Genomic DNA, 14,440 nt, shown 5'->3' on the forward strand with positions numbered 1-14,440 from the left:
GTAAAGAAAACAGTGCAGTTCTATGGGCTCCTAAATGATGGGAGGGACTTTAACATGATCCTCCGTGCTCACCTGAAACACAGGTAGGGGAGTCGACTACCAGGAAGCTTGTTGTGACACTTGTGGGGGCTGAGGTGTGTGTGGGAGAAGTCCAGTTGGATGAGGTCTCCTTGCCTCTCCTTCAGCCTTCCCAAGAAGTCACCCTGGCCTGGTGTTTAGAACATATTCTGTTACAAGGAACATCATTCTCGGACCAACTTGAAGAACAGTGCAGGCCATCCTGCTTTAGTGTTTTATTAGCTTCATGACTAGGCAGGGTCCAACCCCATTGAATAATAGCCCTAGTCAACTACTCCTCCTAAGGACCAGGCACAGGGCCTCACACTCCTGCCCTAAGCCAGGGAACAGAGAGAAAATGACCAACATCTTCCTCAGGAGTTCCCAGACTTTGTACCACCAAGACTGCACAGATGATTGAGGTCACATGGGAGGTGATTCCCCTAAGCCTCTCCAGGGAAATACGCAATTCTCAGACCCTAATAGTAATTCCACAATCTTCTCTCTCCTAGTCAAGAAAGGTTATCAGAATGAGTCAGGCTGCTATTATTACAGAGATAATCTCACATACCTCCTAAATTAAAAAAAAAAAATAGGTAACCCATTAACATGTACCTTGGTCCTTTAACTCCTCTAGTAACAAACGTAGTAACTGTGACATATCATGGGTCATATCAGCCAACACAGTTCCTTTTTTACCCCTGAATCGGAAACGGAAGAGATGCTCCAAATGTAATCTTAGATACCTTTGAGATCCAGGAGGGAATAAAGAGAGAACACTTAACCTGTCCCTATTTATATTTCCAGCAATGGAGGCTCGCAGTCTTCCTCATCACAATCTACCTGAATAAGCTCATCTCGCGTGAGATACGACTATTGCTTCTTATAGCACTAACTATTCTGCCTCTTGCTAGTAAGACCATCCTTCCCAGTGAGGCTAAATCAGTTTCAATCCATACTAAGAAAGCTCACATCTTTCAGGGGCTTATTCAAACCACCAGCCATCATGCGTAGGTGTGCAGACCTTTACAGGTCAGGATCACCAGAAAGGTCACAGCTGCTACTGACCAATGTACACCACACGTGAGCACTAAAAGGGATTGAATGACCAAAGCCTTTAAGAAAGGGCAGGACAGAAGGAGAAAAGAAAAGCTGCCGTTAGCCCTCAGATTACTGGCCTCTCTAGCTTGGAGGAGGATCTGCCTGAGCAAAGCTTTGCATTCAACTGAAACAAGCACCTAGTCTTGAAACCTGTAGCATCTAGACCATGTCATCTCCTACACGACCACCCAGGTTGCCCCCACTCAGCTATCCCTAACAGCAGCCCTATCTCCAAAGGCAGGAGGGAGGACCCAGGGCACACTAAGCACCCTCACAGGATCAGCTACACATTTGCAGTCCTCTTCCACCTCAGCCCCGCCTGCCCGACAACTCGAATTTTCACTCTTCGCATATGTGTCTATGTGCCTGTGTGTCTGTGTTTTATTTAAACTATCCATGTCTGTTGTTAGCAACCGAAACAAAGTACTTTAAGGCAGAAAAGGCAAGTCAGCCAACTGGCTTGCTGCTCCCTGTCCTGCTTCCAGCTCAGGCAAGAGGCTGGTAAAGGATGTATCGAGCTCCAATGTCTCATGTGTGCCTACATTTCCATGTACTAGGGGGACGGGGACGGTCAGGGCCGTGTGGGCCTCAGCCACCAGTCCACCCTCTTCTTCCCTGAAGTCCACATCCTGTACTCCTCATTTCTTCAACTGCCTGGGTGCTGACCACTGTTGAAAGGCAGGGCTTCAAAAGCCAGAATTTGGGAAACCCGCCCTCCTCCCCTGTACACTAGGAGATTGTAAAAACGAATAGACATCGTCTCCCCATAGCCACACTCTGGGAGAACCAGCTCAAGGCTTTTTACCTTCATGTTCTTTCCCATCTTCAATATTCCGCTTCTGATAATCTTTCAAGTTCTAGTATCAGGCTCCTCAATAAAATCAATAGTAATTACTGATCAGCGCTTTGTTTTTAGCAGAGGGAACAAAACATGAGATATGGTTCTTGCAATTCAAGGAGCTCACAGACTAACTTAGTGAAACGAAATGCAATAGGAAATAATTCAAATGTGAGATACAGACTAAAAGTACTCTAAAGTATAATGGGTAGGAGTGGAGGAGCTGAAGTAGCTCAGAAGAGGATTTCTGTGGGAGAGGAAATGTGAGCCAGACCTCCACGACAAACAGTAGTTGGACAGAATGAGACAGGAGGCTTTTGAGATGAAGAGTCAGACTATGACTCAAAGTCCCAGGGCTGGAAGAATGGCAAGTATCATGCCCATAATGTTTTCCCATATCCACTGACGTTCGGCCCTGGGAGGTAAGGAGGAAAGAGATTGGCCTGATGTGATGAAAATAAAACCCTCACCTCCGGGTCACCACACTTTCCAGTCCCTCTGCTCCTACTCTGCCAAGAGCATTCTCACTGTTTCCTTTTCACGTACTACTGTGAAATCCTCTCCCCTGCGTTGCACAGAATGTAGCCAGCTTAACTCCCTAAACTTGAAAACATCTTGATGGAAATCATGGTACTCAAAGATTTTGCTCCCACAATAGGACAAGCTTCATGCTCTCCCAGCTGCAATGTGGGTCAGAAGCTTGGTCTATTCTGTTGGGCCAGGTCAAGCTAACTCTTGATTCTTTACTCACTAGAGCAGCAAAATGGGTATAAAATTTTAAGTACAGTCTCTGTTAAACCAAGTCAACAGTCTCTCCTCCATCCATTCACACACACAATCATCGTGCATTCAACTAATATACACCGAATACCAACCAAGAGTAAACTAATGTTCTTAGTGCTGGTTGGGACACCCAAATACATCCAGCACGGGTCTATCCTCAAAGAACTCACATTCTAGTAAGGTGGATAGAAGAGACATATAACAAATACTATTTTGAGTGCCACTGGAGAGATGCCATTAGAGAGCTGAAACACTGTGAACTCAGGTAGAGGTAGGTTACTTTCAACCGAAGAAGCAAGAATGTTTCATAGAGAAGGCTGCCTTTGCTCTGGGCCTAGAAGATCAAATGACAAAAAGAATAGAGGAGCAATGGTGGGCAGACAGAACTTCATGAGCAGAGTCTTGGATACAGAAAAGTAGAAGACAAATGAAGAGCACGACATTCAGTCTAATAGGAGTTTAACTGGAAGTAGACGAGGGAGGAGAGTTGGAAGGACAGAGAAATGTCAGCGTTTAGAGGCCTGTGAGAGCCAAATTAAGGATCTTATCTTTTCTCGGGAAAACCATAGACATTTTCTGAGGAAGGAATGATGGGTCAGGAACTATGCTTCTGAAAGATAAAGCGGAATTCTAAGAGCTATAGCAGAAAAATTTGGTCATATAGTCTGCCAGGACTGAAAATCATAGGAAGGATAATAGAGAGAGGGGACTCAGGTTATAAAGTACCTGACTGAATTGTTGTCTTTGTGACCCAGGCTGAATAAGAAAATAAGCGGGCAGTCCCCAGGGCAGTGAAGAGGCTGTATAAGCAGGAAAAGGTCAGAGAACCAGCTGTCAGGAGCAGGCAATGAAGAAGCAGGAGGTATAGACATTCAGGAAATTGGGGAAGGAAGGGAATTTCAAAGTTTAGGATCCTGAAAATGGAATAGCTCCAAGAGATGAGGCCAAAGGTATGGCCACGCTACGAGTACCTTAAGAGGAATTAAGATGAAGTCTTTAGAGCTGAACAGATTGAGGGACTTTGAAACTGAAGCATGGAAGGATTCTCAGTGTTGAAGTTCTCAAGCCCCTAATTATGCTAGAAAGGGACATATGAAGAAGGTTGTAATCAATTAACATGGAACTCAAGAGGGAGTCAGCAACAAGAACGAGGAGAGGAGATATATGTGAAGGGAGAGACTGACTTCGAATGGGAAAAGTTGCCAGGCAGGGCTAGAAACAAGGCCAGGTGATACAGAGTGAATGTCAAGGGGAGGAGATGAAGTTGCTTCATTAAAGAAAGATCGCAGGAAAGTGAGATCTTCAGGGAAAAGCCAGGTTTCAGTTACTTAAAGAAAAGGTAGAAAATAAGAGGCGATACAATTTTTTGTCTATCAGATCAGGCAATATGATAAAACTCTTCCCAGAATCAGGCAGGGTTTGGCGAATGGGGCACTCTCATTCACTAGTGGAGGCAGTACAGGCTAGCATAACTTTTCTAGAGGACAGTTTAGGAATACACACACACACACACACACACACACATTAAGAGTATGTATTTCGAAAGCTGTGAAAAATACATGTTCACAATGATACTCTACACAAAGTAAAAAGACAAGCTACAGGCAGGAAGAAAATAACCGCGAAGTACATAACTGACAGATGATTTAAAATCAGAATATATTGAGAACTTTGAAAATCAATAAGAAAAAGATAAATAACCAAACAGAAAAACAGGTAAAAGGTATGAACAGATGATTCAATGAAAAAAAACAACAACAACAAATAATCACATATGAAACAATGCTCAATCTCTCTGGGAAATCAGGAAAATGAAAATTAAAGCAATGAGATAGAATTTCCTGTTCATCAGACAGGAAGATACTGAGAAGTCTGGAACTCCAAGTGTTAGCCAAAATTTGGGGAAATTGAAAATCCATATACTCTGCTGGTAAATACATACAGCCATTATAGAGAGCAATGTGGTGTGACCCAGGAAACTGGAGAACAGGTACCTCACTACAGATACCTGCTGTACATAAACTCATGTGCATTCCTTGGACAAGGATGTCCATCACTGTTTGTAATACACAAAATGTAGAAATACTTTAACCATCTCTCACTATCATGCAATGGTGCGTCATACACCAATTAGATTGAATGATTTTATATACGCGTACTTTTCAAAGATGACATTGCATAAAACAAACCAAGCTGCAAAAGGCTGCATGCAGGAATGGTGTCATGTGTACAATATTTTAAAAAACACAATACTATGCATTAGCTATTGACACAGATACATAAAAGAATAAGATACACATGGTGAGGTGGCATATCAATTTCAGGAAGAAAGGATTAAGGAAAGCTTTAGTCTTATCTGTCATATTAAAAAAATCTTACTAAAATAAAAGTTCTGAAGCAAATATGGTAAAATGCTATTATTTATTAAATTTGGGTAATGGGTATATAGGTTTTTATTGCCTCAATTTTTTTCTTTCTATATAGTTAGAAGATATTATTTAATAATATAAGTACATTACATGCCTCTTGATCCACCACTTCCATTTCTAGAAATTTTTCCTGAAGGTATACTCATACGGGTATAGATAGACGTATATATATATAAATATTTACCACCACATAGCTTTTAATGACAAAATAATGGAAACAACCCAAAAGGCCCTCATCAGATTAATTAAATGATTCATCCATACAATGGGATTCTATGCAGCATTAAACACTACAAAATAGCTCTATATGTATTGTATGTGGAAGATATCCATGTACTATTATTAGTCAAAAAAGTAACATAAAACAATGCTACGTTTGTATATTTTTAAAAGCATATCTAAAACATATATGAAAAAACATTCAAAAGGATATATACCAAAAAATTAACAGTGATTATGTTATCCCTGGCAGAAAAATAATATGTGATTTTTACTTTCTTCTTAATAGTTTTTATGTACAAATATTCTGCAATGAGCATGTATTTCTTTTATTATTAAAAAAAAATAGCCAGTTAATTTTGCACAAATAATAAAAACAGGAAATAAGGGCAAGCTGGTCGGCCAATAGCGGTAGGGTTTTACCTGGAAGGCAATAGGTTAGCAGTAAAAAGATGTTGCAGAGAGAAGACTAACAAAAACTCCACAAACATGAAAGAGCGCAGGGCTTAGAGGTTTTTACCTAGTGTGAGAATCTTCAGAAACAAGATGAAGGCGGCAAGAGGTAGAAGGTCAGCTGGGAATAGTTGTCCATAGTGAAGGGCAGAGAGTATGAGGCAGAGAGAACAACGCAGTTCTGCAATTCCACACAAAATGTTAATAATAATTCAAACGCCATTACGCATTCTGAACATGCCATGGAGACCAGCTTCTTTTGGTGCAGCCTGAGTGATAGAAAGTAGACTCCGGTTAAGCTTCCAGGTATGAAGTCCAACTTAAGAACAGCCCTTAAGGAAAGTGGACTTTTCAGCTCAAACTATTTTTCCTTTATTCAACTCTCCCTTCATATGCCCCACCCCTCATACACCTTCGGAAGCCCTAAGGAAATATCAGTCATGACTGAACTATCTGTGATAAGGAGGGTGACTGAAGCAAACAAAGCCAGGACTCATTTGCAGTGGCCTTGACTCGCCTGCACAATCAGCAATTCCATTTCTCTAGAATGAGTGAGATAAAGGCTAGAGAAGCTCAAGGAACAGAGTGAGAAAAGCGGGCTGGCAAAGCAAGGTGGTAATCACAAACCAGGCTTGCATTTAGGCAAACGTGAAACGTCTAAAACCTAAAAACAATAAGAAAATACTAGCTGTGTGGCCTCTATGAACCAGCACAGACATTCTCTTGGCATGTGTATCTTCCTTCTGGGATGGTACCCCCAATCATACCAGCCCCTAGAAGGCCGAGTCATTGTTAAGAAAGCGTAGGAAGGTACACTATCTGAGATTTCACAGGTGTCCACTGAAATTTAGCCATTCTTAGTACTTTCAGACTATGGCTCTCTTCCAGGGAGCCAGCTGCCTGCATTTCCACAAGCACTCAGCTTTATCTCCGGACCCCGAAGCCTGAATATGCCCTATATCAGTGAAAAACCACCACCAGTTTTTCTTTACATTAAACATTGACCGTGATCATGGCAATTTTTCCTATTTCCTAAGACCACTACTACAAAGAGGAATAGGTACAAGAGGATAAAAACACACACATGTAAATTCTTCAGTGGCTCAAATTCCCCTCCTTCTACCTATCTCTGACCAACAAGGATGACAGAGAGCAAGGGGCACTTCTGTGATTTGAAGATAGTCACCTGCCTGCCTTGCTGCTGTTCTCCGTTTTCTGGAAGACACCCGCTTCCAATAAGGATCTCCTCAGTCACTATAATCTCATGATTTGTTATCTAGAAGTGATGATGGTCATTTTCAAATCAGAAACAGTCATACCAGATAAAGCAAATCCCTGCCTGGTATTTATGACTCGAGAGATGGAAGAGAAGAGAGGGGAAGAATGCAATGGGCTTGTTCATGGGATCTCTCAACAGTGAGTCAGCCTTCCATTTGTAAGTGGAAGAAAAGTCCAACATGTGGTACTTCAGAAGGAATTAAACATTTGGTCAATCCCCTTCCTCCCAGGGATATTATAAAGTTTAAACAAAATGCATAATGTTTTTAATACAGTCAAGAGCACAAGTTACACGACTCTAACTTTCTGGTAGGAAACTCACAGACCTGCTTTCAGTTGGAAATACAGAGTACAGAGTAAAGAATATTGAACTACTGCTGTCCAACTCTTACAAAATCCCAACTTAAAAAAAAAAAAAAGCGGTATTTAAAGAAGACTGTCTAAGGGGTGTGATGAACAGCCATGCCCCTAGATTTTTAAAGCTCTATTTTCCTATCAGATCACTGGAATGCTATATAGATAGACCATTAGCTCAGAACCTCACAGGGTGGCTTTCGCTGAATTGCAAGGTCATGTAATACATTTGTATTTTATTAGCAGTCACCATAAGAGACCTATAAGAAATTGAAATCGCATAAGCATTTGTTGTAAAAATGGTAAAGTAATGTCCCTGTGGTTGTAAAAACAAGAAAAAAGTAAATAAAACATAACTCTCAATTTATTTATTTTTTCCTTATAAAGATTACTATCTATGATATCATTCAACATCTCCAACAAAGATATCCATATAAGAAATCTTACTAAAATATAAAACTAAAATAACAAAATGACTGTCTTGAGAAAATGGTGTTTCCTCCTTCCTAAATGTAAGGTTATCAGGTCAGTTTCCTAGACTGCCAAGGAACTCAGATTCAAAGTTCAAGGCCATTCATAGAAACCATCTTAATTAACTAGATTAAAACATTTGTATGCTCTTTTCTTTGTTGTCGATGATCTGTTTCTGTGGTGTTAACATGAACAATCCTCCCTTTACCAGTTATCTACTGTGTACCAAGCATTGTTTCCAGGTGTTAACCACGTTAATTCATTTACTGCTCTAACTATCCCATGAGGTAAATGCTATCGATTCTATTTTACCTATTAAGAAAACTAAAACCTAAGGTCATACAGCTAGTAAAAGGAAAAGCCAGAATTCGAACTTGGTCTGACTTTGGAGTTCTTGTTCCTTCCACTCAGTACAGTAAGGTGCCATCTTTATTATGTCACCTTGGTTCTTCTGAAAAGACCCAATGAAATAATGTATCTAAAAATTTTATATGCTGTTATTATTCATATGTAAATAACCACCATAATCCTTTACACAGAGATGCATAAAGCAGAGCTGACATTTCTGCTTACACGCACGCACACGTGCACACTAGCAAAGTCAGCAGGAAACGAACTCCATATACGACCTAACACAAATACTTTTCTCTCAACATTAAAACTCATAAAACCCTGTAAGTGTGTGGGTCAGTCACTCCCTTAAACATAGGTGTTTGACGAGATAGTGAAAAATCATCCCACCTCCAGACTCCACTGGGTACAGACTTTGCTTGCTTGGGAATTAAGCCGATGCTGGCATTAACCAGCATAAGCCTTCTTTTCTCCCAACTCTCCTTTAAACTCTTCCCCTTCAATGATGATCATCCCAAACATACTATCTCAAGAAATATCTTGAGACGAGGAATTATCATTTCAACTTTTCATTTCTGGTTCATTCACAAGTCCATGACTTTAGTTCAGTTCTTCAAAACTCCAAAACCTACAATGCGCTTCTTTTCTATATGCTTAATGACTATGACCCAGGAGAGGTATATATGCCTTCCCTAGATATTTCAGAGACAAAGTTCAGAATAGACAAGATCAGAAAAGGGGACACTCCACCTCTTGTCCCAAGACATCAATGGTTTTCTATAAGTTTACGAGGCAAGTGGTCACCAGTGGCAAGAAATGGCAGGAGCTCTCTGGACCAGGCATCATCCAGGGACAGGCACCCCCACTACCTGCCCCTACCCAAAGCCCGTAAGCAACGAGTCAAGGATGCAACACAAGTCCTCACAAAGATTAGCTAGCAAAACAAACCTCAATCAGAAAGGTATCAGGGACTACTACAGTGAGCAGGGACTCCCCGGCCATTTCCTGCCATATCGGCACCACTTAGGTAGGTGGTCAAGCGTGTCTCCCCTAGAGGGTTCCTGCAGCACCTGCCCACAGGTCACAGTTCTGTTCCTGTTCAGCACTAATCCTTTACCACATCAGTTTCTGCTCATTCCAGCTGGTGGAAAGCAATGTCTACCAGGGCACCACAGGCTTAAAAGCTGTTGAAAATGTTCTGTATTTTTTTCACCTTGCCTTTTCCCACCACTGACTGCTCCCGACCTATTCCATAGTGATACTGCTCTGCTGTAGAGCAACTAACCCACATCTGCAGACCCCTGATGGGCGCGTACACCATCTCCTCCCACCCTAACACACACCAGGCTCTGCCTGACAGCTCCCTCTTCACCCTGGCACCTTCGATACCTGTGTGGATGTATCTGCTCCAAACCCTGGTCTCACAATTGATTCCCTGACCTTAGTGGTACTTTAGTCATACATAGCTATGGACAAACTTTGGACCTTATCATTGCCTGAGACCGCACATCTCAATTTTGTCCTCTAAAATCCTACACCCTGACCACAATCTCCCCACCCGACTCTCTCCCGCCCATTTACCACCCAGGAGCTGCTCTCTGACCTTGACTCTGACCTTCACTTTAGCCCTCCTCCTTTTTCCTAGTTTACATAAGCCACCACCTTTCTGTCCTTCCAGGTAAGAGTCCAAGATCCATCGCACCCTCAAATCCCTAGTTCTTTTCTCCTTCTGCTGTACCTGCTCATAAAGCTCTAACTCTGGATCAGTTCAATCATCAGTATACTCCGTTTCCTTCATGAGGGCAACTAAAAATTGCTGCTCATAAATCAACACATATAAAACATGTCAGAAAGGTTTTTTAGAGATACATTCTGAAGTGATTACAGATAAAATGGTATGATGCCCGGAATTTGCTTCTAAAAATGCAGTGAAGAAGGTGGGGCAGTGGACAAGGATAGAGATAAAATAAACTGGTCCATGAGCTGGTAATAGTTGAAGCTGGATGATGGATATGATGGTGTTCATCTTCTATTCGCTCTACTTTTGTGTATGTTTGACATTTCTCATAAAAAAAAAGTTTAAAAAATAAAACCACTTAAGTGAAAGATTGATGGGGAACAGTGCCAAAGGTCACCCACAGATTATGTTAGTTATAAAACGAAAACTATAATTTTACGATGGAGAAATTTGGTTGGCACTACTTTAAGTAATGACCAAACTTAGTACCAATAATAGTGGGAAAACCAGACATTATGTGCCTCTGGTGTGCTGCATCATTCATAAAGAGTTTTTCCACATCCCCTCAAAAAATGCTTAACCTAAATCTAAGTTCAAAAGTGAGATGATTTAAACATTATGTTCAGGTATTAAGAGACCATGAAAATATTGTGAAGATGGTAAGCAATGAATTAAGTCTGGGAAAAACTGTCCTAACAGCATATAATTCAGGTTTCTCTGTATGACTGGTGATTTCAAAACAAGTTTGCAAATTGTTTGATAGTCCTCTCCTTGAACCAGATGGCCCTGTAACGACCTCAAGGAACAGGAGGTGGCCTATGTGAGGGAGCTTGACTTCCAAGACTAGGTTAGATAAAGGACATGCAACCTCTGCCAGTCTCTCTAAGGGCACTCACTGGCTTTCAGGTCCTGAGCCACCTGATACGAAATCTAGCTACCCCTGAGGCCACCATGCTGGAGGGACCACCGGTAGTAGTAATGAGAAAGAGGGGAATGGAGTAAAAGTAATAGAGCTGAGGAGCTCCAGCGGCTTGAGTTTTCCCAACACACGTACCACACACGGGGGTGAGTGAGTCTTTTGATAATTCCAACCCCAGCCACCGTATGACTAAAACTGCATGAGACATCCCCAAGTAAGAACCCCCAAAACTGTGAGAGATAATAAAGTTATTGTTGTTTAAACACCCATTATGTTTTGGGGTGATGTAGTATGTGGAACAATGATGGATCCAGCCTTTCAAAAGCTAATCCCTGAGACCTGTCTCTAATCTCACACTGACACTGCTCATTCCGAGTTACCATGCACAGGAAAAATAACCAAAGGGTAGTTATGTGCACATAATTGCACATATTGCTTCACTCTTGTCTTTGTACATGCTAATCCCTCTACCTGGAATACCCCTCCCTGCTTTGTCCACTTAAAAAATAACCATTCGTCATGGCCGAAGGTACAAACTTAAAAAAAAAAAAAATTCCTCTTTCAAAATCTGAACTGGCACCATTTCTTCTGTGAAATCCTGCCTTCATCTTTCTCACCCTCTTCCCACCAGTGACTGAATTAATCCTTTCCTCCCAGTGGCACTTGCACGGCAGCATAAATTACACTACAGGGTATTGACCTTTTATATGCTCTGCCCACTAAATTATCAAGTTCCTTAAAGGCAGGGACTTCACGTCCATATGCAGCTGGTCTGAGAAGGCACCTAATGAATGCTTGCAGATCTGCAGTACTTTCTCCTTCTGCTTCCTTATTTAGCTTATTTCCGCTAAAAACATTTCCATCCAAACTCCTGGCTGAGAAGAACAGAAATGATGTCAGGTCGATAGTGCTCTCCTCAGTCTCTCAAATCCTAACTTTCAGTTCCAGGATTTTGCTCCCTCGGATCCTTGAATAAGACTTTATTTTCTGGGTTCACAACCCATAGCACAACCTGCAGGAGCTGCAACCCTAGGTCGATCCAGCACTAAAAGCTGACTTTTAAAATACAATTAGGTAGGGCCTAGTAGTTTAATGTCGAGGATATAAGCGGGTCCTCAATAAAAATAAACATTATTCCTCTTCCTTCTCTCACTTCAAAAATCTTCCTTACTCTGTCTTCAAACAGATTAAGAAATTTCTTCACTCTTCTTCCTGCTGCTCTTCTCCCTCAGAGTCACACTTTCCTGGGCTTTCACATCCCTTCAGACTTTGGCCTTGAATCTGCTCAGTACCAAACCAAGCATCTTTAATACGCCATTGCCTCCCTGCACCCACCTCAGCCAGGCCCGAGTTCATCAAACCAGGTATAATCTGAGAGGCTTTTACATGACAATATCTAGGTCTAGTGTGTCAATACAATTGCATGTAGGATTTACTGTAGTTTTTCAGAAAGAGAATGATACAATTATCCCTAAACATTAAGGGAATCTGGCTGTATCTTACAGGAATAGCAGAAAATGAAAAACAGGACTGGGAATCAGAAAACTTGGGCGCAATTTCTACATCTGCCTCTTTCGCTAAAGGGTTTTTTTTTTTTTGGTAAACTGAGTCAGAAATGTTCCTGTAAAAATGTTGCAGGCAATGGTTATGGTACATACTAAAAAAGCAATATAACAAGAATTTGAATATAGACAGCTTCGCTCACTAAAAACACTAAAGAGGACAGAAGTTTACAAATTTTATCTGAGGAGCAAATTAATAGGGAAAAGGTTATTTTGGTTTTTATCAATTACGAACTTACAGTTTAAATGTAAAAGTTGGAACCACAAAAACATGAATGAATTATTTTTATAATTCTGATGAGTGAAGAAATTTTTTTAGAAGTATAACAAAATTCAACTCAAAAGCAATGAAGGAGGAAAAAAGCTAGGAAGAAAAACACATAGTTGTCTACATTAAAATTTAAAACATGTGAAAGGCAAATAATGAGCATAAACACAGTCAAAATTTAAAAGGCAACAAACCGGGGAAAATATATCATTAACACATAAGGCAAAGAATTCTAATGTAATACTATATGAAAGCTCTTACAAACCTATAAGAAAAAACAATGACCGAACGGAAAAGTGAACAAAGTATTTGAACAAAAAAATTGACATAAAAATATGCACAACTGCCAGTGAGTATAAAACATGTTCGATTTCACTCTTAAAGAAATCCTAGATAAAGTAACAATAAGAAATGCTTTTCTCCTATCAGATTGGCAAAGATTAATAACACCCACACTGACAAGGGTGTGGTGGAAACAGGTATCCATATTTATTCATGACGTGAACGAAATTGGTGCAAAGTCTTTGGAAAGCAGTTTGGCAATGCTTATTAACACTCTAAATGAGCATACCCTTTGATCAGCAAATCTGCCCTTCCAGGAATTTTGCCTAAAGTAATACAAGTAGTAGAACACTTGGGCGAAGACAGCTTGTATACTGCTGTTTACTGCAGCCTGTTTATTAAAATTAAAAAAAAAAAAAAAAAAGGAAACAACTCAGATGGCCATCAATAGGGCTTGGTTAAAGTGTGATTTACCTACCCGACGAAACACAATGCTGCTGTTAAAGTTAACGTACTGACATGGAAAAATAGCCTAGGTAAATTATCAAGGGAGAAAAATTTTCCATAGAATATAATTATTTTTTATGTATTTTTTTTGTGGTAAAATACATACAAAATTTGCCATTTTAAGCATTTTTAAGTTTACAGTTCAATGGCATTAATTACATTCACAATGTTGTACAGCGAGCACCGCTATTTCCAAAACTCTCTCATCGCCCCCAAACAGAAACTCTATATAAGCAATAAGCACCTCCCCCCTCAGTCTCCTCTCTCCCTAAACTCCTGGTAACCTCTAATCAATTTTCTGCCTTAATGAATTTGCCTATTATAGATATTTCATAGAAGCATAGAATATTCATCCCTTTGCGTCCGGCTCATTTCAAGGTTCATCCATGTCATAGCATGTAGCATGTAATCATTATATATACCATATTTTGTTTATTCATTTCATCTATTAACACCTGGGTTGTTTTCACCGTTTGGTTACTGTGAATAATACTGCTATGAACATGAGCATTCCATTGTCTGAGTTCCTGTTTTCAATTCTTTTGGGTTTATACATAGAAGTGGAATTGCTGGGTCATATAGCAAGTTTTAGCTTTTTTGAGGAACCAAAAGAATTTGGTTGCATAACAGCTGCACTATTTACATTTCCACCAGCGATGCATGAGGGTTCTAATTTCTCCACATTCTCACCAATACTTTTTATTTTCCATTTTTTTGATTAGAGTATAAGCTTTTCTTCTAAAAATAAAATATATGTATATGTAAATCTATTGTAGAAAAAAAAAATCTATCATTACCTAACAGTTGACAATGATTATATTTCTGGGGCA

The 14,440-nt window shown here is 40.3% G+C and overlaps 1 protein-coding gene across 12 annotated transcripts in view; it reads right to left on the reverse strand.

Annotated features, from left to right (window-relative positions):
• The window catches only part of DENND2B (DENN domain containing 2B), a 155,189-nt gene that overhangs the window by 69,735 nt on the left and 71,014 nt on the right, over positions 1-14,440 (reverse strand). Inside the window, exon 1 of one of the 12 annotated variants that reach the window (XM_036221600.1) lies at positions 5,948-12,817. The exons of the other annotated variants lie outside the window; for them this stretch is intronic. The gene's annotated coding sequence lies outside the window, so the exon portion shown is untranslated. Of the gene's footprint in view, positions 1-5,947; positions 12,818-14,440 lie in introns of those variants that run through there. 12 annotated transcript variants of the gene reach the window in all.

Source organism: Rousettus aegyptiacus, unplaced genomic scaffold (genome assembly GCF_014176215.1).
Source record: "Rousettus aegyptiacus isolate mRouAeg1 unplaced genomic scaffold, mRouAeg1.p scaffold_m13_p_5, whole genome shotgun sequence".
NCBI classification, from domain to species: Eukaryota; Metazoa; Chordata; class Mammalia; order Chiroptera; family Pteropodidae; genus Rousettus; species Rousettus aegyptiacus.